Consider the following 26,182-nt stretch of genomic DNA (forward strand, 5'->3'; position numbering starts at 1 on the left):
CCTGGACGCCCCGTTTTTCGCGCCACAAAGTGCGCCTAAAAAAAACTTACAGATTCTCCGGCTTCCTGCTGGTCCTCTGGAGTCGGGTGCGGAGCAGCACGAGCTGTAAGGGGCGGAGCTAGATCCCTGCGCTGAAAACAGTGCCGGGACCTCTGCACATGCGCGCTACAGTTGGCGTACATGTGCAGTAGCTCCAGGGGCCCAAAACTGTGTGGGAGGGGCCCGAAGCACGCAGCCCCTAGCCCTGGCAGAATGGCCTCATTGGGGCTGCGTGCATAAGGCTGCCTCCCACGCCCAGCTCCTGCTTCCTCCCGACCCGACTCGACTCCCGCTTCAACCCTGCCCCTGGACCCGACCTCGACCCGACTCCCGCCCCCGGACCGGACCGGACCCGCGCTCCCCACCCCCCACCCGACCTGACCTCCCTTTCCCTCTTTCCCTCCACCCCCCCCCCCCCCCCCCCCACCCCCCCGACCGACCGACCTCCCTCCTGCGCTCCCGACGCCGCACCCGTCCCGACCCATCACCGAACTGAAATCTGGTGCGGGGGCGGGCCCTGCCCAAAGTCTTGGTCCCGGCCCGGTCAGCCTCCTTCTCTCCCCCCATCTCCCCTTCCCCTTCCCCTTCTCCTCCCCCCCTTCCCTTCTCCTCCCCCCCCCCTTCCCTTCTCCTCCCCCCCCCTTCCCCTTCTCCTCCCCCCCTTCCCCTTCTCCTCCCCCCTTCCCCTTCTCCTCCCCCCCTTCCCCTTCTCCTCCCCCCTTCCCCTTCTCCTCCCCCCCTTCCCCTTCTCCTCCCCCCCCTTCCCCTTCTCCTCCCCCCCCTTCCCCTTCTCCTCCCCCCCCTTCCCCTTCTCCTCCCCCCCCTTCCCCTTCTCCTCCCCCCCTTCCCCTTCTCCTCCCCCCCTTCCCCTTCTCCTCCCCCCTTCCCCTTCTCCTCCCCCCCTTCCCCTTCTCCTCCCCCCTTCCCCTTCTCCTCCCCCCTTCCCCTTCTCCTCCCCCCTTCCCTTCTCCTCCCCCCCTTCCCCTTCTCCTCCCTCCCCCCCTTCCCCTTCTCCTCCCCCCTTCCCCTTCTCCTCCCCCCCTTCCCCTTCTCCTCCCCCCCTTCCCCTTCTCCTCCCCCCCTTCCCCTTCTCCTCCCCCCCTTCCCCTTCTCCTCCCCCCCTTCCCCTTCTCCTCCCCCCCTTCCCCTTCTCCTCCCCCCCTTCCCCTTCTCCTCCCCCCCTTCCCCTTCTCCTCTCCCCCTTCCCCTTCTCCTCCCCCCCCCTTCCCCTTCTCCTCCCCCCCCCTTCCCCTTCTCCTCCCCCCCCTTCCCCTTCTCCTCCCCCCCCCTTCCCCTTCTCCTCCCCCCCTTCCCCTTCTCCTCCCCCCCTTCCCCTTCTCCTCCCCCCCTTCCCCTTCTCCTCCCCCCTTCCCCTTCTCCTCCCCCCTTCCCCTTCTCCTCCCCCCTTCCCCTTTTCCTCCCCCCTTCCCCTTTTCTTCCCCCCTTCCCCTTCTCCTCCCCCCTCCCCTTCTCCTCTCCCCCCTTCCCCTTCTCCTCTCCCCCCCTTCCCCTTCTCCTCCCCCCCCTTCCCCTTCTCCTCCCCCCCCTTCCCCTTCTCCTCTCCCCCCCTTCCCCTTCTCCTCTCCCCCCCTTCCCCTTCTCCTCTCCCCCCCCTTCCCCTTCTCCTCCCCCCCCTTCCCCTTCTCCTCCCCCCCCTTCCCCTTCTCCTCCCCCCCCCTTCCCCTTCTCCTTCCTCCCCCCCCCCTTCCCCTTCTCCTTCCCCCCCCCTTCCCCTTCTCCTTCCCCCCTTCCCCTTCTCCTCTCCCCCCCCCCCTTCCCCTTCTCCTGCTCCCCCTCCCCTTGCTGTCAGAAACACAGACACAGACAGACAGAGAGATAGAGACACACTGGGGGGGGGGGGCATCCCAGCACGCTGTTGGAGGGCTCCCGGTGCTGCAGTCGGTAAGTAGAAAATGTTTTATTTATTGATTTAAAAAAAATTATTTCTTATTAATTTTTTTGATTGATTTATTGATGTTTTTATCATTTATTATTGATGATGGCTCTTTATTTGTAAAACTGAAGTGTTTAATGTTTGTAAACTTCCCTTTAAACCCCCCCCATTCCCTACGCCTGATTTGTAACCTACGCCTGATTTTCTAAAGTGTAGACAAGGTTTTTTCGAGCGTACAAAAATCCATTCTATGTTAGTTTGGAGTAAGTTTTCACTGCCAAAACTTTGAAAACAGGCAAAAGTGGCCGGACACGCCCCCTTTTGAAAAAAAAATTCTGTCCAAAGTGAAACTGTTCTAACTGACTCGAACTGGAGCAAACTAAATGCCGAGAATTTGAATTTCTAAGATACTCCGTTCTACACCAGTTGCTCCAAAAAATCAGGAGCAACTGAGGCCGAAACTTGGGCCCATAGAAACTCTTGCTATCTGTTTTTATATTTCATGCTAGTTTACTTTCATAGTCTATCTTCCCTGCAATTAACAAAAGCTTTCTATTAGATCCAGATTAGGGCAGCAAGACCACCTGCAGAAACCTATTTGTCACTGGAACAGGATTTATAGCACTGCTTGTTGTTCAGAGATTTTATCTCGCAAGACTGCTCTTGTTGTGCATCATTTTGTGTCGGAAACCTTCATGTACTACTTTCTTCCTATCCATCATTCATATTTCTTGGTCTTTCAACTTTAATACTCAGCAGCTTGCAAAATAAAACATACTAGGCATGGTTATGTAAGCATCTGTATTGATGATGTTGCCAATTCTGGAAGTATAATCATAGAATGGTTACAGCACAAAAGCAGGCGATTCAGCCTGTGCCGGCTCTCTGCAAGAGCACTTCAGCTCTTCCCACTCCTTCTAGCCCTGCAATTTTTTTTCTTCGGGTACTTATCCAATTCCCTTTTGAAAGCCACAACTGAATCTGACTCCGCCACCCTTTCAGACAGTAAATTCCAGATCCTAACCACTCGCTGCATAAAAAGGTTTTCCCTCGTGTTGCCTTTGGTTCTTCTGCCAATCACCTTAAATCTGTGCCCTCTGGTTCTTGACCCTTCTGTCAATTGGAACAGTTTCTCTCTGTCTGCTTTGTCTACACCCCTCATGATTTTGAACACCACTATCAAATCTCCTCTCAACTCTCCTCAACCTTCTCTGCTCTAAGGAGAACAATTCCAGCTTCTCCACGTAATTGAAGTCCCTCATCCCAGGAACCATTTTTGTAAATCTTTGCTGCACCCTCTTGAAGACCTTCACATCCTTCCTAAAGTGCAGTGCCCAGAAATGTACACAATAGTCCAGTTGAGGCCGAACCAATGTTTTATAAAGGCCTACTCGTGTTCCAATGTTCCTGAATGATTATAGGCAGATTTAATCTCCTTGAACTGAGGTAGGGTGCATAGTGCCTTTGTGAACCATGTCTCTGTGGACCATGAGGGTGGTTAGGACTAGAGTGTGCTTGTGGGGAAGAGGAGTATTTCGAAATGATTTTTCAAGTGGCTATTGGAAAAGTGAAGATTGTTCTATTGAACATGAATAAAACTAATTATCACTTTTTAATTCTAATTTGTACAACTGAAGTGATGGCTTGTTTAAAAATGTTTTTAAAAGTAAAAATTCAGAATATTGGGAGAATGTACCTTTCCATCCAGCACCCCAATCCCTCCCCAGAACCCCTTAGAAATGTGCACACCAGGGGCAGCAGGATGGGTGGTCAGCAGAATGCACGATTTAAAATTTCTGCCTACGTCCTTACAGTATACTTTGTGTCAAAAAGAACTATGTACAACTACAGTTGCAGTCTGACTATCAATTTTGTTCAAGGGCTTGAATTACCGTGTAAAATGTAATGGTTATTTCAAAATCACTGGGCACAGTGTCAAAAATTGATTTTTGTCTGTTGTATTTTTATTCTGAGTATTTTAGGGGATGAATCAGATTTCTCCCTTTTTAAAAAAAAAAGGGGCTGCGCGTTTCATTAAGCCAGCAGTTCTCTAGAATCAAATCAGCTGCAGGAGGATGGTTGGACTCTTTGAACTGCTTAAGTTATAATTGCAATCTTATTTACCTGCTTGCTTTGTTTTGAAGCAAGTCAAGCATATGAGGGAAAATCTTAGTCTATCTAGGTATTAGAAAGTTAAACCTGGCCCTCGAGAAGGAGCACAGGGTGTCAGCCGCTACACTTGAGGCCTTCTGCGACCGGTGGGCACCATGGGGACTGGAGTGTGTTATCAACATGGATGGAAAAATGTCATTTGAAAAGTTTCCTTTGTTTTTTTAAATGATTTTTGGTTTGCAACAACAACTTGTATTTATATAGCGCCTTTAACATAGTAACGCATCCCAAGGCGCTTCACGAGTATTATAAGACAAACAACTTGATACCAAGCCACATAAGGAGAAATTAGAGCAGATGACAAAAAACTTGGTCAAAGGGGTAGGTTTTCAGGAGCATCATAAAGGAAGAAAGAGTATTTAGGGAGGGAATTCCAGAGCTAAGGGGCGCGGCAGCTGAAGGCACAGACACCAATGGTTGAGCAATTAAAAACCAGGGATGCTCGAGGGCAGAATTAGAGGGGCGCATATATCTCGGTTGTGGGGCTGGAGAAGATTAGAGATAGGGAGGGGCAAGTCCATGGAGGGTTTTGAAAACAAGGATGAGAATTTTAAAATTGAGGCATTGCTTAACCAGGAGCCATTGTAGGTCACTGAGCACAGGGATGATGGGTAAATGGGACTTGGTGTGAGTTAGGACACGTTAGTTGTGCCCCTTTAAAAGGGGAACTTGCTTTTATTATGTATTTAACCCTTTGTAACTTGCATTACACCTATCCACCAGAGGGCCCACCTGTTGGAGTCCCAAGGTATCCTAGCATCCCTTGGGAGCACAGTATATTACCTGCACTCTGGAACCTTAATAAAGGAGCTAAGGTCACACTTGCTCATTACACACAGTACTCAGTCTCACCATTTATTATGAGTATAACAATTGGTGACGAGGTAACGAGAAACGCGCGAAAATGCAAAGAACAGTCGGCATCCTGGAGAAGTTCTCCAGAAGTGGACGATTGGAAGGCCTTTGTGGAGAAACTCGACCAATATTTTGTGGTCAACGAGCTGAAAGGGGACGAGGACACCACCAAACAAAGGACGATCCTCCTAACGGTCTGTGGGGCAACAACCTATGGCCTCATGAAGAATCTCCTGGCCCCGGCAAAACCAACATAGAAATCCTACGAAGAATTGTGTACGCTGGTCCGGGAGCACCTAAATCGTAAGGAAAGTGTTTTGATGGCAAGATGTAGGTTCTACACGTGTCAACGATCGGAGGGCCAGGAAGTGGCGAGCTACGTCGCCGAACTAAGGCGCCTCACAGGACATTGTGAGTTCGAGGGATTCCTAGAACAAATGCTCAGAGACTTTTTGTACTGGGCATCGGACATGAGATGATCCTTTGCAAACTGTTGACTGTAGAAACTCCGAATTTGAGTAAAGCCATAACGACAGCCCAGGCATTTATGTCCACCAGCGACAATACCAAATAGATTTCGCAGAACAAAAGTTTCGGCCAGTACTGTGCATAAAGTAACGTTGGTTTTGAGCAGAAATGTACATGGCAGAACCTACACGCCGGCTGCTGTGGCCCGACCTCAATTGACCCAGAGTCCGCCATCAGTCAATGCGAGGCAGTTGGTGCTGCGGAGGTGATCATCGGCCCCATCAATGCCGCTTTAAGCACTATGTGTGCAATGGTTGCAGAACAATGGGACACCTCCAACGAATGTGCAGGCGAGCTGCAAAGCCTAGAAACCACCACGTGAAGAGAAAGATAGATCCACAGTGGATCAGACTGAGTTGGAAACTCGTATGGAGGAGGCAGAAGTGTACGGGGTGCACACGTTCACGACGAAATGCCCACCAATAATGTTGAAAGTTGAACTAAACAGCATTATGGACACGGGGGCAAGTCAGTCCATAATGAGTAAAAAGACCTTCGACAGACTGTAGGGAAAGAAAGCACACAGGCCCAAGCTCAGCCCCATTCACACTAAATTAAGGACTTGCACCAAAGAACTAATCCCTGTAATTGGCAGTGCACAAGTCAAAGTCTCCTATGATGGAGCAGTACATGAACTCCCACTGTGGATTGTGCCAGGGGATGTCCCCACGTTGTTTGGCAGAAGCTGGCTGGGCAAAATCCGCTGCAACTGGGACGATATCCAAGCGCTTTCGTCCGTCGACGCTGCCTCATGTACCCAGGTTCTAAGCAAGTTCGCATCGTTATTTGAGCCAGGCATTGAAAGCTTCTCGGGGGCAAAAGTGCAGATCCATTTGGTTCCCGGTACGTGACCCATCCACCACAAGGCTCGGGTGGTACCGTACACGATGTGTGAAAAAGTGGAAATTGAGCTGGACAGGCTGTAAAGTGAAGGCATCAGTGTGCCGGTGGAATTCAACGACTGGGCAAGTCCGATTGTCCCGGTACTCGAGGAGGACAGTACGGTTAGAATTTGCGGGGACTATAAAGTAACGATTAACTGTTTTTTGCTGCAGGACCAGTACCCGGTACCCAAGGCAGACGACCTATTTGCAACCCTGGCTGAAGGGAAGACGTTCACCAAGCTGGTCTTGAACTCGGCCTACATGACGCAGGAGCTGGAGGAGTCTTCGAATGGCCTCACCTGCATCGACACACACAAAGGTCTGTTTACGGTGCCCGTTCGGTATTCGGTCGGCCGCGGCAATCTTCCAGCGGAACATGGAGAACCTGCTAAAGTCGGTTCCTTGCACAGTGGTCTTCCAGGACGACATATTGGTTACTGGTCGGGACACCATGGAGCACTTGAAGAATCTGGAGGAGGTTCTTCGTCGATTGGATCGCGTGAGGCTCAGGTTGAAACGCTCGAAGTCTGTTTTCCTGGCACAGGACGTCTAATTCTTAGGAAGAAGAATCGCAGCAGGTGGCATCAGACCCACTGACGCCAAGACGGAGGCCATCAAGAACGCGCCGCGACCACAGAACATGACGGAGCTGCGGTTGTTCCTTGGACTCCTTAACTATTTTGATAATTTCCTACCTGGGTTAAGCACCCTGCTAGAACTCCTACATGCATTACTGCACAAGGGAGACGACTGCGTATGGGGGAATTCACAAGAGGCTGCCTTTAAGAAAGCCAGAAATTTGTGTTTGAACAAACTGCTGTCCTATATAATCCATGTAAACGATTAGGGTTAACTTGCGATGCTTTGGAAACGGGGGGCAGCTGTGTTACATAGAAACATAGAAAATAGGTGGAGTAGGCCATTCGGCCCTTCTAGCCTGCACCGCCATTCAATGAGTTCATGGCTGAACATTCAACTTCAGTACCCCATTCCTGCTTTCTCGCCATACCCCTTGATCCCCCTACAAGAGGCTAATGATTCGGGGATTTTGCAACCGGTTGCGTATGCATCCAGGAGTTTGTCCAAGGCTGAAAGGGCCGACAGCATGGTTGAAAAAGAGGCTCTGGCGTGCGTTTACATGGTTTAAAAAAAATGCACCAGTACTTATTTGGCCTCAAGTTCGAGCTTGAAACTGACCACAAGCCGCTCATATTGCTATTCTCGGAGAGCAAAGGGATTAATACCAATACCAATGCCTCTGCCCGCATCCAAAGATGGGCGCTCACGCTGTCGGTATACAACTATGTAATCCGCCACAGACCGGGCACCGAGAACTGCGCAGATGCTCTGTCGGCTACCATTGACCACCACGGGGGTGGAAATGGCACAGCCAGCGGACTTGCTCATGGTCATGGAGGCATTTGAGAATGAGAAGTCCCCCGATACGTACTGCCAGATCAGGATCTGGACCAGCCAGGATCCTTTACTGTCCTTGGTTAAAAAACTGTGTCCTCCATGGAAGTTGGCCCAGTGTCCCAGTGGAGATGCAGGAAGTGATTAAGCCATTCCACAGACCCAAAGACGAGTTGTCCCTGCAGGCAGACTGTCTTTTGTGGGGCAAAGACACGTATTTGCGAACTGCACACACCCACCAGGCATCGTAATGATGAAAGGCATAGCCAGATCTTGCGTGTGGTGGCCTGACATCGACTCCGATTTAGTCATGCGTGCGCCAGTGCAACACTTGCTCTCAGTTGAGCAATGCACTCAGAGGTTTGTGGTCGTGGCCATCCAAGCCATGGTTGAGGATCCATGTAGACTATGCGGGCCCACTCCTAGGCGAAGCGTTTTTGATTGTCGTGGATGCTTGCTCAAAGTGGATTGAATGTGCAATAATGTCTAAGCACATCCACGGCCGCTATTGAAAGCCTACGAGCCATGTTTGCCACGCACGGTTTGCCTGATGTCCTAGCGACAATGGGCCGTGCATCATCAGTGCTAAATTCAAGGAATTCATGACCCGCACCAGGATCAAACATGTTACATCTGCCCCGTTCAAGCCCGCATCCAACGGCCAGGCAGAACGGGCAGTTCAGACCATCAAGCAAACCTTGAAACGCGTGTCGGAATGCTTCCTGCAGACCTGGTTGTCCTGAGTGCTGCTCAGCTACCGCATCAGACCCCACTCACTCACCAGGATTCCCCCAGCTGAGCTGCTCATGAAACGGGCGCTTCAAACAAGGCTCTCTCTTGTCCACCCTGATCTCCATGATCACGTGGAGGGCAAGCGGCATCAACAAAGTGTGTACCATGACCACGCAAATTTATCACGCGATATTGAGATTAATGATTCTGTGTTTGTGCGTAATTATGGACATGGTCCCAAATGGCTCGCTGGCACGGTCACAACCAAAGAGGGGAGTAGGGTGTTTCAGGTCAAACTGACCAATGGACAAACGCACAGAAAACATTTGGACCAAATCAAATTGCGTTCACCAACAACTACGAACAACCCGAAGAGGACAGCACCAACTTCGACCTTCCAACACACACACAAGTGGCAACTGACATCATAGTTGACCATGAAACCGAGCTCATCGTCCCCAGCAGCCCGGCAAGGCCGGCTGCCCAACAGCCCAGTGAAGAACTGACCAACCCACCCACACCAGCATTTGTACCGAGACGATCGACAAGGGAGCGCAAAACACTTTGCCTAAATGCACTCAGCATTTGAAACAAAGTAAATGAGTTGACAGCATCAATCATTACAAATAGGTATGATTTGGTGGCCATTACAGAAACGTGGTTGCAAGGTGCCCAAGACTGGGAATTAAACATACAGGGGTATCTGACAATTCGGAAAAATAGACAAGAAGGGAAAGGAGGTGGGGTAGCTCTGTTAATAAAGGATGATATCAGGGCAGTTGTGAGAGACGATATTGGCTCTAATGAACAAAATGTTGAATCATTGTGGGTGGAGATTAGAGATAGTAAGGGGAAAAAGTCATTGGTGGGCGTAGTTTATAGGCCCCAAATAATAACTTCACGGTGGGGCGGACAATAATCAAGGGAATAATGGAGGCATGTGAAAAAGGAACGGCAGTAATCATGGGGGATTTTAACCTACGTATCGATTGATCAAATCAAATTGCACGGGGTAGCCTTGAGGAGGAATTCATAGAATGCATACGGGATTGCTTCTTAGAACAGTATGTTATAGAACCTACAAGGGAGCAAGCTATCTTAGATCTGGTCCTGTGTAATGAGACAGGAATAGTAAATGATCTCCTAGTAAAAGATCCTCTCGGAATGAGTGATCACAGTATGGTTGAATTTGTAATACAGATTGAGGGTGAGGAAGCAGTGTCTCAAACGAGCGTACTATGCTTAAACAAAGGGGACTACAGTGGGATGAGGGCAGAGTTGGCTAAAGTATACTGGGAACACAGACTAAACGGTGGCACAATTGAGGAACGGTGGAGGACTTTTAAGGAGCTCTTTCATAGTGCTCATCAAAAATATATTCCAGTGGAAAAAAAAGGGCAGTAAGAGAAGGGATAACCAGCTGTGCATAACCAAGAAAGTAAAGGAGAGTGTCAAATTAAAAACCAATGCGTATAAGGTGGCCAAGGTTAGTGGGAAACTAGAAGATTGGGAAAATTTTAAACGACAGCAAAGAATGATTAAGAAAGCAATAAAGAAAGGAAAGATAGATTACGAAAGTAAACTTGCGCAAAACATAAAAACAGATAGTAAAAGCTTTTACCGATATAAAATGGAAAAGAGTAACTAAAGTAAAAGTTGCTCCCTCAGAAGGTGAGAAGGGGGATTTTAATAATGGGAAATGTGGAAATGGCTGAGACCGTAAACAATTATTTTACTTCGGTCTTCACAGTGGAAGACACAAAACCATGCCAAAAATTGCTGGTCACGGGAATGTGGGAAGGGAGGACCTTGAGACAATCACTATCACTAGTGGGGTAGTGCTGGACAGGCTAATGGGACTCAAGGTAGACAAGTCCCCTGGTCCTGATGAAATGCATCCCAGGGTATTAAAAGAGATGGCAGAAGTTATAGCAGATGCATTCGTTAATAATGTACCAAAATTCTCTGGACTCTGGGGAGGTACCATCGGATTGGAAAGCAGATAATGTAACGCCTCTGTTTTTAAAAAAAAAAAGGGGGCAGACAAAAGGCAGGTAACTATAGGCCGGTTAGTTTAACATCTGTAGTGGGGAAAATGCTTGAAGCTATCATTAAGGAAGAAACAGCGGGACATCTAGATAGGAAAAGTGCAATCAAGCAGACGCAACATGGATTCATGAAGGGGAAATCATGTTCAACTAATTTACTGGAATTCTTTGAGGATGTAACGAGCATGGTGGATAGAGGTGTACCGATGGATGTGATGTATTTCGATTTCCAAAAGGCATTCGATAAGGTGTCACACAAAAGGTTACTGCAGAAGATAAAGGTTTGCGGAGTCAGAGGAAATGTATTAGCATGGATCGAGAATTGGCTGGCTAACAACAGGATAAATGGATCCTTTTCGGGTTGGAAATCAGTGGTTAGTGGTGTGCCACAGGGATCGGTGCTGGGACCCCAACTGTTTACAATATACATAGATGACTTGGAAGAGGGGACAGAGTGTAGTGTAACAAAATTTGCAGATGACACAAAGATTAGTGGGAAAGCGGGTTGTGTAGAGGACACAGAGGCTGCAAAGAGATTTAGATAGGTTAAGCGAATGGGCTAAGGTTTAGCAGATGGAATACAATATCGGAAAATGTGAGGTCATCCACCTTGGGGGAAAAAAAACAGTAAAAGGGAATATTATTTGAATGGGGAGAAATTACAACATGCTGCGGTGCAGAGGGACTTGGGGGGGTCCTTGTGCATGAATCCCAAAAAGTTAGTTTGCAGGTGCAGCAGGTAATCAGGAAGGCGAATGGAATGTTGGCCTTCATTGCGAGAGGGATGGAGTACAAAAGCAGGGAGGTGCTGCCGCAACTGTGCAGGGTATTGGTGAGGCCGCACCTGGAGTACTGCGTGCAGTTTTGGTTGCCTTACTTAAGGAAGGATATACTAGCTTTGGAGGGGGTACAGAGACTATTCACTAGGCTGATTAGATTGAGTAGACTGGGTCTTTACTCGGAGTTCAGAAGGATGAGGGGTGATCTTATAGAAACATTTAAAATAATGAAAGGGATCGACAAGATAGAGGCAGAGAGGTTGTTTCCACTGGTCGGGGAGACTAGAACTAGGGGGCACAACCTCAAAATACGGGGGAGCCAATTTAAAACCGAGTTGAGAAGGAATTTCTTCTCCCAGAGGGTTGTGAATCTGTGGCATTCTCTGCCCAAGGAAGCAGTTGAGGCTAGCTCATTGAATGTATTCAATTCACAGATCGATAGATTTTTAACCAATAAGGGTTATGGGGAGCGGGCGGGTGGGTAAGTGGAGCTGAGTCCACGGCCAGATCAGCCATGATCTTGTTGAATGGCGGAGCAGGCTCGAGGGGCTCGATGGCCTACTCCTGTTCCTAATTCTTATGTTTTTATGTATCACCGTGTAAATAAGTGTACTGTTGACTTCATGTGGGAGTGATGGTATGTATTTAACCCTTTGTAACTTGCATTACACCTGATCACCAGAGGGCCCACCTGTTGGAGTCCCAAGGGATCCTAGCATCCGTTCTGCCTGGCCGTTGGATATGGGCTTGAACGGGGCAGATGTAACATGTTTGATCCCAGTACGGGTCATGAATTCCTTGAATTTAGCACTGATGAAGCACGGCACATTGTCGCTGACTAGGACATCAGGCAAGCCATGTGTGGCAAACATGGCTCGTATATAAGCAGGCCACCCACGAGCTACCTGCACTCTGGAACTACAGTAAAGGAGCTAAGGTCACACTTGCTCATTACACACATGACTCAGTCTCACCATTTATTATGAGTATAAGAGTTTTTATTTGGGTTGTTTGACACTGGGGCAACCCAGTATTGTCCTAAGTGGTCCAGTTAAGAGTAGAAAGTTAAACTTGATTATGGGAAGGAGACAAGCTGATCAATTTTGACTAGGAGATAAGTGTGAACAGCTGAACAGATTCAATGTCTCCTCCATCTCAGAAAATGCAGCATGCATTATCTCTTGTCAGCCTAGATTGCGCTGAAGTCTTCAAGTGGGGTTTGCACTCACAACCATCTGACTGAGGCAACTGCAATCATAGAGCCAAGCTGCCACTTTCATAAGTAATAGACTGGACTGATGCGTGGCTAAACGATAGACAGAAAAGGGTGGTGGTAAGTCGGGACATGTCAGAATGGTTACAGGTTGCTGTTATAATGTTTATAAATGACTTGGTGGACAGAATATTGCCCAGGGTCGAGACAAGATAGAAGCAGAGAGGTTGTTTCCACTGGTCGGGGAGACTAGAACTAGGGGGCACAGCCTCAAAATACGGGGGAGCCAATTTAAAACCGAGTTGAGAAGGAATTTCTTCTCCCAGAGGGTTGTGAATCTGTGGAATTCTCTGCCCAGGGAAGCAGTTGAGGCTAGCTCATTGAATGTATTCAAATCACAGATTTTTTTTAACCAATAAGGGAATTAAGGGTTCTGGGGAGCGGGTGGTAAGTGGAGCTGAGTCCACGGCCAGATCAGACATGATCTTGTTGAGTGGCGGAGCAGGCTCGAGGGGCTAGATGGCCTACCCCTGTTCCAAATTCTTATGCTCTTATGCTCTTATGTATCTAGGTTTACAGATTTTAAAAATTGGATGCCATGGAGGATGGTGCTAACCAACAGTTAGTAATCCAAAGGCATTTGGACAGGCAAGGTTGAAGGGCAGAATGGTGGCAAATGGAGTTCAACATGGATGTGTATAATAGCTAAAAGAGGAAAGAGTTTGAATTATCTATTAATTAGCAATGTGTTGTAAGGTAACTAAGCAGGAAAGCGATTTGTGGGTTATGAACAAGTGGTGAAGAGAATAAATAAAATGGTGGGATGTATGGCCAGGAGGGTGACTTACAAGTCTAAAAGTGATAACATTGTTTCTACAAAAGCAAAATACTGTGACTGCTGGAAATCTGAAATAAAAACAGAAAATGCTGGAAATACTCAGCAAGTCAGGCAGCATCTGTGGAGAGAGAAACCGAGTTTATGGGCCCAAGTTTCCACAAGAAAAAAAACGGGCGCCCCTCCAAGCTGGGCGCCCGTTTTTCGCGCCTAAAACGGCGCCTAAAAAAATCCTCGGTAGTCTGCACCTACTTACAGGTCCTCTGGCCCTTGGCGCAGTCAGCACGAGCTGTGGGGGGGCGGAGCCAGGTCCCGGCGCTGAAAACAGTGCCGGGACCTCTGCACATGCGCGCTACAGTCGGCACGCAAGTGCAGTAGCTCCAGGCGCCGAACTGTGTGGGAGGGGCCCGAAGCACGCAGCCCCTAGCCCTGGCCCAATGGCCTCACTGGGGCTCCTCCCACGGCCAGCTCCTGCTCCCCGCCTGACCAGACCCGACACTCGCTCCCCCCCCGCCGACCAGACCCGACCCCCGCTCCGACCCGAGACCCGCTCTTCCCGCCCCCCCCCCCCGAGACCTGCTCTCCCCCCCCGCACCGACCCGACACCCGCCTCCCCCCCCCCCCCCCGACTGACCCGACCCGCGCTCCTGTTCTCCGACCCGACGCCCCCTCCCTCCTCCCTCCCTCCCTCCCTCCTCTCTCTCTCTCTCTCTCTCTCTCTCTCTCTCTCTCTCTCTCTCTCTCCTCCCTCCCTCCCTCCCTCCCTCCCTCCCTCCCTCCCTCCCTCCCTCCCTCCCTCCCTCCCTCCTCCCTCTCTCTCCTCTTCCCTCTCTCTCCCTCCCCTCTCTCTCTCCCTCTCTCTCTCCCCCCCCCTCCCCTCTCTCTCTTCTCCCTCCCTCCCTCCCTCCCTCCCTCCCTCCCTCCCTCCCTCCCTCCCTCCCTCCCTCCCTCCCTCCCTCCCTCCCTCCCTCCCTCCCTCCCTCCCTCCCTCCCTCCCTCTCTCTCTCTCTCCCGCTCAGCGGCACGAACGGCTGCAGAATTCTCCCTGGCTGAAGCACTTTCACACAGGTAGGAAGATGGTTTATTTAATCTTTTCGTGGCTTATAAATGTTTATTCAGGTTGGATTTATTTGTAGAAGTATAAATAAGGATTTATTGTCGAATTTAATGAGTTCCCTTCCTCCCCCCCACCTCGTTCTGGACGCCTAATTTGTAACCTGCGCCTGATTTTTTAATGTGTAGAACAGGTTTTTTCAGTTCTACAAAAATCTTCACTGGCTCCATTCTACTTTAGTTTGGAGTACATTTTCACTGTGGAAACTTTCAAATCAGGCGTCAGTGGCCGGACACGCCCCCTTTTGAAGAAAAAATTCTGTTCTAAACTAGAACTGTTCTACCTGACTAGAACTGCAGAAAAAAAATGTGGAGAATTGCGATTTCTAAAATAGTCCGTTCTCCACCAGTTGCTCCTAAAAAATCAGGCGTGAATCATGTGGAAACTTGGGCCCAATGTTTCAGGTTGATGACCTTTCATCAGAACTGGAAAAGGTTAGTGATGTAACAGGTTTTAAGCAAAGGCGGGTTGGGAATGCTGAAAACAGGAGATTGTTACTATGGTCCCAAGTTTCCACATGATTTGCTCCTGATTTTTAGGAGCAACTGGTTTAGAACGGAGTATCTTAGAAATCGGAATTCTCCACATTTAGTTTTCTGCAGTTCTAGTCAGGTAGAACAGTTTCACTTTGGAACTGAATTTTTTTTTCAAAAGGGGGCGTGTCCAGCCACGGACGCCTGATTTGAAAGTTTCCACAGTGAAAACGTACTCCAAACTAACTTAGAATGGAGTAAGTGAAGATTTTATACACTTTAAAAAATCAGGCGCAGGTTACAAATTGGGCGTCGGGAACGAGGTGGGGGGGGGGTGCGGGGGGAAGGGAAGTCATTAAATTCTACAATCAATCCTTAGTTATATTTATACAAATATTATACAAATAAATCCAACCTGAATAAAAATTTATAAGCAAAGAAAAGATTAAATAAACCATGTTCCTACCTGTGTGAAAGTGCTTCAGGCAGGCCTTTCAGGCAGCGGTGTGGCGTTAGTGTCTCGACAGCAGGCAGCAAGCAGCCTTCGAGCTGAGCTACAGTGCTTGAGGCAGGGGTGTGGCGTCAGTGTCTCGATGGCACGGCAGGCAGCAAGCAGCCTTCGAGCTGAGCTGCGGTGCTTGAGGCAGGCCTTCATTCCCCGCGAAGATGCAGCACCCGGACGGACTTGAGGCCATTCGGCCATGGGATTGCAGCGGCGTCAGCGGCTGGCCGGCAGCCGAGGACACACGCAGCTCATTAAGGTTCTTGAGGCCATTCGGCCACGCTTTAGGGGCGGCGTCAATGGCTGGCCGGCAGCCAAAGATACAGCAGCAGCCTTCGAGCTGTGAGGGGGACTGAGGCCATTTGGACAGGGAGAGGCAGCCACATAGACAGTTTTATATTTAAATTTGCAGAATGGGTGCTGCATTGTCAACACCACAGATTATGCAATGGTTTGCCATCAATTCACTGCATAGGCGAGAATTGATTAGAGCTCACCGCACCAGGAACATCGTAGCCCGTAGGTTGATGGGCAGGAGACCTTACCCAAGTCGACAATATCGAACTAGGCGCTCGTACCTGGACATGAGCGAGGCTGATTGTGTTGAAAAGGCTGCGTTTTCGCAGAGAAGTTGTCACTGAGATCTGTGATATGGTGAGAGCAGATTTGCAGCCCAGAAGCAGAAGGATAACTGCCTTGTCTGTTGAAATGAAGGTAACAGCTGCACTTTCTTTCTATGCCTCAGGATTGTTTCAGGCTACAACTGGAGATGTGTGTGCCATCTCTCAACGTGCAATACATGCCTGCATTTACCAGGTCACGGCTGCATTTTATACGCGAAGGAATGACCATCAATTTCCCAATGACCACACAAGCGATCCATGAGAGGGCTGTGGGCTTCTTCAGGATTGCCGGCTTCCCAAAGGTACAGGGCTGCATTGATTGTACCCACATAGCCTTGCGAGCACCTGTGGAGGATTCTGAGCAGTACCGAAATAGGAAAGGTTTCCACTCTATCAATGTGCAGCTCCTGTGTGACGACAAGCAGTGCACCATGTCAGTTGATGCGAGATACCCTGGCAGCACCCACGATGCGTTCATTCTACGTGACAGCGTTCTATCTGACATGTTTGAGCAGCAGCCAGAAGGGCAGAGCTGGCTACTGGGAGACAAAGGGTACGGCCTGACCACCTGGCTCATGAGGCCCCTACACGTGACACGGACAGAAGCTGACCGTCAATACAACATGGCACACATTGCGATGTTCAGGATCATTGAGAGGACCATTGGCATATTGAAACAGCGATTCCGATGCCTGGACCATTCCGGAGGACAGTTGCAATACTCTCCTCAGATTGTCGGTCACTTCACTGTTGTGTGCTGCATGCTTCATAACTTAGCCATCATGAGGCAGCAGGAGCTGGTAGTGGAACCCGAAGACCGACGTGAGGGTCCAGTGCATGATAGTATTTCGGAAGACCAGGATGTGGATGATAACGACAATCAGGAAAGCATGCAAGTGCCTGGTGCCGGAGCACGAGGTCGGAGGAGGGCCGTCCATCGTGCCCCTTTAACGATTGCTCGAGACTTGCGCCAGCAGCTCATCCGTGAACGCTTCAACTACTGATGCCTGAGGGCTCTGCGACCACTTTTGCATATGGACATGTTTATTCTTTGCAGTTGTTCCTACGTTGTGTTGTGTTAATGGAACATGAAACAGTTTTAATGAAAAAATATTTTATTGAAAAGTTAACGTCACTCTAATAAAATATTTGTTGTATCAAACTATACTTTTTAATATGACTTGAAGATCACTTTAAAAACTTTAAGATCACTTATAAACTTGTAAAGTTACAAATCACTTTCCATGTGAAAAATGTTACACTCTAAGATCACTTACACTTCAAGATCACTTTTTAGATGCAAAATTAAATAATTTACAGAATGTGAGAGCATTTACACTAAGATCACTTGAAAACCCTGAGATCACTTATATGTTGTAAAGTTACAAAACTTACAAAACAGTTTCATTGTGAAAAATCTTACACTCTGAAGAACACTTAAACTTCAGGATCACTTTTTAGGTGCAAAATTAAATAAGATACAAAAAAATGTGTGAGCATTTGCACCAAAAGATCACTTAAAAACCATAAGATCCCTTATAAGTTGTAAAGTTACAAAACAATTTCAATTTGAAAAACGCTACTACAGCTACATCAAGAACAAGAACAAAAGCAGCAAAGAAAGGCTGCAACCATGTCTCATCCATATCTCAGTGAATGTTCACTTCCTCATGGGGGTGTCATGTGATTGGCTGGGCTGTGTGCCCTTATTGCAGCTACCTCAACCAGGCCCTCCCTGACGGTCTGTGCCAAAATTTGCATGCCCTCCCTGATGGCCTGTGCCATCACTTGCACTCCCTCCCTAAGTTCCCGTGTCATTACTGCTATTTCTCCCGTCAGGACCGTCAACTCTTCACCCACTGCACTGACGCTACCGATGAGTGATTGGGTAAGCTCATTGGTCTCCATACCCAATGCCACAACCTGAGCCACATCTGTTGCACGCTGCATCTCAGGAGAGCGTGTCTCTAATCTCCTTCTCCTCTGCCTGGGTCTGCCTCGTGGCACCACTACACTGGGAGGCACGGGCACGGACGGTGGGATGCTCGGTGTTGCAAGCGGCACCACTACACAGGGAGGCGCAGGCTGGGACTGTGGGACGCTTTGTGTTCCAGACGGCTGAACTCGAGGGAGAGGCTCGGGCTGGAACGGTAGGACGCTCGGTGTTCCAGACGACAGAACTCGAGTGCGAGCCGTGGGCTGGGATGTTGGACGAATGGGTGTAAACTGCTCCATTATATCAGCAGCAACACTGGGACCCGAAGCATCGGAATCAAAACCATAGTAGGTGGAACCAGAACCTATGCGAGAGGAAGGCGCAGGCTGGGACGGTAGTGCACTGACTGTAGAATGCTGCATTATACCAGCAGCACCACTGGGACCCGCAACAGCGGAAGCGAAACCATGGAAGGTGGAACCAAGACCTATGCTAGGGGTTGAAACTCTGATGCCCCTTGATGGGGTTCATAAACATTAAATTGGAAGCTCTCCCCTGCAGACATTTCAGTCATCACTGCCATCATCCAGTCTGGATCGTCCACAGCTGGTTGTACTGGTTCTTGTTCTGTATCCTCAGGATCCTCAGGGATTGCAGCAGCAGCATCGTCATCATCATCATCATCCTCATGTTCTGCAAAATACATCAGAACAGTCAAATGCTTAACAGCAAGGGAGGGGGCCGGATGGGTGGCATGAGTACTCTCACACATAGGCCAGGTTACAATGGTTTAAAGGGCCATGATGCATTTTCAGGACTTACTCTCTTCCTTGCGTGCGGGCCCAGCTTGTGCTGTACCAATTGCTTTACTCCATGTCCGACTCATCATAGCAGCTACCCTTTGTTCCAAGGGTGTCAGTGGATGCAGATTGGGCACGCCTCCTCCTGTCCGAGTTGCCTCCCTTTTGTTGTGGGCCAATTTCTTCTGCAAAGAGTAAAATATAACTTTTTACAGAGTGTGTCAGTCTGCAGGGTGGGACATACAGATAGCCAGGTCACAATTACGATTAAATAAAAAATGGGAAATATTACTTACACTAACTACTTGACCAAGGTCGTGCCATTTCTTTTTACACTGACTTCCAGATCTCCTGGTATGCACCACTGCGCAGTGATCTTCTGCAACTTGGTTCCAGCGTTGTTTCTTTTCTTTTGGTGGCACTTTTATGCGACCTCTGTTACAGGTATCTAGCTCCTGCCATCTCTGCTCAATTACGTTGACTAATATCTTCACTTCCTCATGCAGGAAATTCTTTGTTCTTGGTGGACGTTGATCCATTGCAAAGTTGAATTGGCACTTTTATTTCTACAAACACACAGTGCTTAATTTGCAGGCACCGGTTCTGCAAGTTTAGCAGTGAAAAGCTGAACTCACTGATTTCAGCAGGTGATTTATTCAGCAGTGCTGCTAAAAGCACTCCCTCACACACAGAAATATCAAGAAAATTAAAATGCAAGCCTTTGCAGGGGTCCAAGAAACAAATTTTCACTTTTTCTGCAGCACTTTTAAAAATGGCCGAGTGCCAATGTTTACTTCAGACTGCGCGTGCGCGAACACTCCAACGCGCACGCGCAGGGTTGCCGGCACCAAGAAGCCTCATTTCAATTGTACCCACCCCCTCCTATTTACAAAATCGGCGCGAGTGGTAGGCTCCGCCCCCTGTGCGCCGCGCCAAGCAGACATCGAGCTCCAAGGAGCTCCAGAATACCGCAGTTTTTTCCGGCGCGAAAAACAGGCGCCCAGCTCTGAGGTGCGACTTTTTCGCCGCGTGTGGAAACTTGGGGCCTATGAGTCTGTTGTAACACCAGTGGGTGGCAAAAGATTGACAGTTTAAGTTTTGAAAGGTACTTTTAAAAAAAAAAAAAAATCTTTTGTTCGTATTTGAACTCCAAAGGGGCGGGGAGGTGTATTTCATGTGAGCCTGCAGCATGTCTTTAATTCCTTTTGTTCTATATTCAGAGTCATGCACGTCAACATGCCAATATTCAGATTTGGTATTGGGAGAATTAGCTAAATGTGCCTCTTTTTACTTTTATATGTGAGGCAATATATTAAAATTCTACAACCAAGTTAAATTTGCAGTTTTGATTGTCTAATGCATGCTGTTTAATTTTTACTTGCAATAAACTTCATTAATACTTGGTAGTCTACTTTTGGTCTGATATTTTGCTTGCCTCTATGTCCTGTGCACTTGCTCAAGATAAGTGGTGCTAATATTGCCTTTTGGGATCTCCCAGGTCAGTCTTCAGTCTCGGAGCAACCTTAGGGAACAGCTTCAGGTGTTTTAAGCCTTCCAGATAAATATTTGTTTTTGTAGTTGCATTAAAAAAATTACTTAAAATTTAAATGCTTCCTGCCTGTTCTGATTACCTCCTTCCCCCCTCCCCCCGAGCTTTAAAAAAAATTGTTTCTGGGATGTGGGCATTGTTGGCAAGGCCGGCATTTATTGCTCATCTTGTCTTGGGCTGCTAAAACGCACCCTTCAATTTCCCACTTGGCCCACCCACTGCTACCTCCTTGCTCACTTGCCTGCCTACTGTATCTCCCAACTATGTGAAGATGCCTATATGGGCATCCCACCTCCTGCTGACCCCGCCAGGTTGCGCTATTTCCCTTTTAGGTGCTCTTAGTTTCAGAGGAGAAAGCTGGAAACTGGAACATCCCTGTTGCCACAGGGTTTGCTGACCTGTATTCACCGTTATGTCACATTTGACCCTGAAATGAGCTTCCGACCACATAACCGCAGCACGGCTGAAATTGCCTATTTCCACCTCCGTAACATTGCCCATCTCTGCCCCTGCCTCAGCTCATCTGCTGCTGAAATCCTCATCCATGCTTTTGTTACCTCTAGACTTGACTACTCCCAACGCACTCCTGGCTAGCCTCCAACGTTCTATCCTACGTAAACTTGAGGTCATCCAAAACTCGGCAGCCCATGTCCTAACTCGCACCAAGTCCCATTTACCCATTACCCCTGTGCTCGCTGACCAACATTGGATCCCGGTTAAGCAGCGCGTCGATTTCAAAATTCTCATCCTTGTTTACAAATCATTCCATGGCCACGCCTCTCCCTATCTTTGTAATCTCTCTCAGCCTCACAACTCCCCAAGATGTCTGCGCTCCTCAAAATCTGCCCTCTTGAGCATCTCTGATTATAACTGCTCAACCATTGGTGCTGTGCCTTCAGCTGCCTGGGCCCTAAGCTCTGGAACTCCCTCCCTAAAGCTCTCCGTGTCCCTACCTCTCTTTCCTCCTTTTAAGATGCTCCTTAAAACCTACCTGTTTGACCAAGCTTTTGTTCATCTGCCGTAATTTCTTCTTATGTGGCTTGGTGCCAAATTTATTTGTTTTGTCATATAACACTCCTGTGAAGCTATTTACAATATACATTAATGATTTAGACGAAGGAATTGAATATAATATCTCCAAGTTTGCAGATGACACTAAGCTGGGTGGCAATGCGAGCTGCGAGGAGGATGCTAGGAGGCTGCAGGGGGATTTGGACAGGTTAGGTGAATGGGCAAATGCATGGCAGATGCAGTATAATGTGGATAAATGTGAGGTTATCCACTTAGTGGCAAAAACAGGAAGGCAGATTATTATCTGAATGGTGACAGATTAGTGAAGAGGAGGTGCAATGAGACCTGGGTGTACATCAATCATTGAAGATAGGCATGCAGGTACAGCAGGCAGTAAAGAAAGCAAATGGCATGCTGTCCTTCATAGTGGGGGGGATTTGAGTATAGGAGCAGGGAGGTCTTACTGCAGTTGTACAGGGCCTTGGTGAGGCCACACCTTGAATATTGTGTACAGTTTTGGTCTAATCTGAAGAAGGACATTCTTGCTATTGAGGGAGTGCAGCAAAGGTTCACCATACTGATTCCAGGAATGACAGGACTGACATGTGAAGAAAGACTGGATCGACTAGGCTTATATTCAGAAGAATGAGAGAGGATCTTATAGACACATATAAAATTCTGACGGGACTGGACAGGTTAGATGCAGGAAAATGTTCCCGATATTGGGGAAGTCCAGAACCAGGGATCACAATCTAGGGATAAGGGGTAAGCCATTTAGGACCGAGATGAGGAGAAACTTCTTCACTCAGAGAATTGTGAACCTGTGGAATTCTTTACCACAGAAAGTTGTTGAGGCCAGTTCGTTAGATATATTCAAAAGGAAGTTAGATGTGGCCCTTATGGCTAAAGGGATCAAGGGGTATGGAGAGAGAGCAGTAATGGGGTACTGCAGTTGCATGATCAGCCATGATCATATTGAATGGTGGTGCAGGCTCGAAGGGCCGAATGGTCTACTCCTGTACCTATTTTCTATGTTTCTTAGGATGTTTTATTATGTTAAGCTACATAAATACAAGTTGTTGTAGTTTTTTTCATCGCATTACTGTTGGCAAATACATTTTAAGCATGATAAGTTCTTAAAAAAAATTAATCTGCTTGCCTTGTGTTGAGGTTGATGGGAGAAGGAGACATGAGGGGGAAACAGAAGTGTGGAAGAAGGAGGAATAAGAGATGGAGAGGGAAATTCTTAGCTTTTCACGAACTATAATTTGAATAATGAGAAGGAAGCTTTGTATCCATGGGCAAGGATACCATACAAATATATATCTGCACAATGTTTTTTGACTGAGGTGTTACAGGTCATGCATAGCTCCTTCAAGGTGAAGAAAATGGAAAACCCACACTTTTTGAGGCTTCAAAAGCACATTGGCAGAGGTGAAGAGTTCTATTAATATCACTACGGCCTTAGTAGTGCTGTAGAGTAGTCACAGATTTGGCTTAGTGTCTGACAGAGATTTGTTATAATGGTGCAAAATTCTTCGAGTCAGCAGACCCACAGTACATATTGGGCTGGATTTTCTGCCATTGAAAATTAATGTGTAAAAATCTAGCCTATTTTGTTCTCAAAACTGTGGCAAACAAATATCAAATGATGAGTGTGCTATTTTGATAATTTATCCATCCATGATTGAGCCATCTTTTTGCATGCTGCAGCTTGGCATCTTGTCATCCATGCCCTGACATTTAATTTCTGCCATTTTTTTTAAAAAGTCATTTTTATTGGAGCATTCCTCGCCATTTTGATCTATTGGTCTTTTAATGTTCTGATTTCTAATTCACGTATTTAAGGTGCATATTATTGGAGTTGTGTATTTCTAATGTGCCTTGAAAAACAAATGTACATAGCTCGTCGAATGTTTACAGCTGCTCAAGTTGAGATATTCCAGACTATTTGCATATTTGCTACCAGTTATTCCTCAGGATAACTTTAGCAAAACAGGTCAGTCCATTAAAATCTGTAGCAAATGTTCTATTTGCAACAGATTGTTCCAGTTTGTCAAGATTTGGTACGTACCATAAAGTTAAAGCTCCAGCTGATGCAGGGTTGAGCATCACCGATTTGATGCACGCATAGGATTCTTTTAGTATAAGCCCATTCAAAGTTAGGGAGTAACTTTGTTTAGCTCCAGCTAATGGAAAGATTTTTTTTTAAATGTAATGTCCATTTGTTTTAATAAAGCCCCTGGAAAAGTGCATTCTTTGGCAGCATTTCCTTTAATTTGAATAATACAGAAACATTTTAACCCCTGTAGAAGGATGCCATGTAAATTCATGAGGCCGAATTTTGCGGTCAGCAGTGAATGAATGGCGCTAGCCGTTCATTACACTTGCACTTGCCCGCAGACTCTCTGGGGTTTTGCACTGCAACCTGCGGCGATTAAAAGCCATTTTGATGCAGCATCCTCTACAGGGGTTCTGGGACATGTGTGAACGTGGAAAGTAACGGTGTATCTCCGTAACCAATCAGATTGAAGATTTGTTACTAAGCAGCACAGAATCTGAACCAGGAAGTGGAGGTGACAATAGTTGATTCATTGCCAAATCATGTAGTGAAAGCAAAATAAAGAGGGAAAGAAAGATGGGATTAAGGGAGATAGATAAGAGACAAAGAGAAAGAAAGTTATTTACATTTTTTTTTAAATCTGAAGGAATGAGACTTGTAAAGTTTTGGCAGTAATTAAGACTTATCACGCCACTAAAAACTTACACTGGAATAAACAAGCCCCAACTTTTACTGGTGAGTTTAGTGGATATCTATCACTTAAGTACCGCAACATCACACCCTTCCATGTGTTTGAATACCGGGTCTCTCGGCGAGATATCAGTATAGCGAAGCTTCTGGAGGAGTACCGCAACTTGGACAACAACTTTCTGATTTACACTTTTTAACGGTAAGCACTGATAGCCGCACAGATATTTTTACCACAAAATCCAGGCCATAGTGTTTAGGTGTATTGTTATGCTAAGTTAGGATTCTTTATATAACGAGAGCAGAGTGAGGTGTTTCTCCAACAGGATGGTGGGAAAATCAGAGGGTAGGTCAAACTGCTAATATCATGCACCACATGTTACCTGGTCTGGAAGCAGGAGTGGTGCAGGGTGAACTAATTAAGAAAATAACTTTTTTTTAAAATTACGAAATAAATAAAACAAATCATAACTATCAAAAGCTGTTTAATATATCATTAATCATGACGGCATTAGTCATGTAACTGTTGCAATTGGATTACTTCAAAGTACTGTAACTAATAAATGATTACGCTGAACAGTGCAATTTATAACAACAACAACAACAACTTATATTTATATAGTGCAGCCGAGGTGTCATATTTGACCCTGAAATGAGTTTCCGGCCACATATCCACGATATAACTAAAACCGCCTATTTCCACCTCCGTAACTTTGCTCGTCTCCGCCCCTGCCTCAGCTCACCTGCTGCTGAAACTCCCATCCATGCCTTTGTTCCCTCGAGACTTGACTTCTCCAACGTACTCCTGGATGGCCCCTCGTATTCTACCCAAAGCGTCCCAAGCCGCTTCACAGGAGTGTGTGAAGACAAAAAAGTACATTTGAAACCAAGCCAAATAAGAAGAAATTACAGCAGAAGTTTGGTTTTAAGGAGTGCCTTAAAGGAGGAAAGAGAGTAGGAAGGTGGAGAGGTTTAGGGAGGGAGTTCCAGAGCTTAGGGCCCAGGCAGCTGAAGGCACGGCCATCGATGGTTGAGCAGTTATAATCAGGGATGTGTTGGCGGCGTCATCATCATCATAGGCAGTCCCTCGAAATCAAGTTCGCTGGTGGCTGTACAGTCCAATGAATTACAGTCTCTAACAAGTGGGGCAGACGGTGGTTGAAGGAAAGGGTTGGTGGGGAGCCGGGTTTGTCGCACGCTCCTTCCGCTGTCTGCAGTTGCTTTCTGTGTGCTCTCGGCGACGAGACTCTCGGTGCTCAGCACTCTCCCAGATGCCCTTCCTCCATTTAGGGCGGTCTTGGGCCAGGAATTCCCAGGTGCCGGTGGGGATGTTACACTTTTATCATGGAGGCTTTGAGGGTGTCCTTGAAGCGTTTCCTCTGCCCACCTGGGGCTCACTTGCTGTGTAGTAGTTCCAAGTAGAGCACTTGCTTAGGGAGTCTCAAGTCGTCTGAGGTGAGCTGAGGCAGGGGCGGAGACGAGCAATGTTACAGAGATGGAAATAGGCGGTTTTAGTTATGCCGCGGATATGTGGTTGGAAGCTCAATGCAGAGTCAAATAAGACACCTAGGTTGCAAACCGTCTGCTTCAGCCTCAGACAGATGCGTGGGAGAGGGATGGGGTGTGTCTAGGGAACACAGTTTTTGGCAGGGACCAAAGAAAAGGGCTTCGGAACAAACCATCTTGATTTTCATAAACCGTAATTGCCAAATATTTATACTAATAAAATAGCACATGGCTTAATACTGTACTTCCATCAGTATGCTGTGCATTTATTGAAATACTTATTTTAGCCAACTTAGAAAATAACTTGTTCCAACACACTGGGTTGGAAGTGGGGGTGGCTGGAAACTGGATGAATATGGTACACAATGCATATGCAGAATTTTGAAAATAAAGCTACACTAAATCATTCTGCCACTTTTTAATGATTCAGTTGTGTGCTACTTAACTAGATCTGTCGTTCAGCAATGTTTTCAGTTGTCAGTTCATTCACAATGTTACCAACCAAAAGACACAGCATAGAGAAATAA

At 47.4% G+C, this 26,182-nt stretch overlaps 1 protein-coding gene across 9 annotated transcripts in view; it reads left to right on the top strand.

The window, feature by feature from the left end:
• The window catches only part of LOC139265703 (ecto-NOX disulfide-thiol exchanger 2-like), a 460,596-nt gene that overhangs the window by 62,274 nt on the left and 372,140 nt on the right, over positions 1-26,182 (top strand). For 2 of the 9 annotated variants that reach the window (XM_070882957.1, XM_070882959.1), the window contains exon 1: positions 24,271-24,351. The exons of the other annotated variants lie outside the window; for them this stretch is intronic. The gene's annotated coding sequence lies outside the window, so the exon portion shown is untranslated. Of the gene's footprint in view, positions 1-24,270; positions 24,352-26,182 lie in introns of those variants that run through there. 9 annotated transcript variants of the gene reach the window in all.

This window comes from Pristiophorus japonicus, chromosome 6 (genome assembly GCF_044704955.1).
Source record: "Pristiophorus japonicus isolate sPriJap1 chromosome 6, sPriJap1.hap1, whole genome shotgun sequence".
In the NCBI taxonomy this organism is placed as follows: Eukaryota; Metazoa; Chordata; class Chondrichthyes; family Pristiophoridae; genus Pristiophorus; species Pristiophorus japonicus.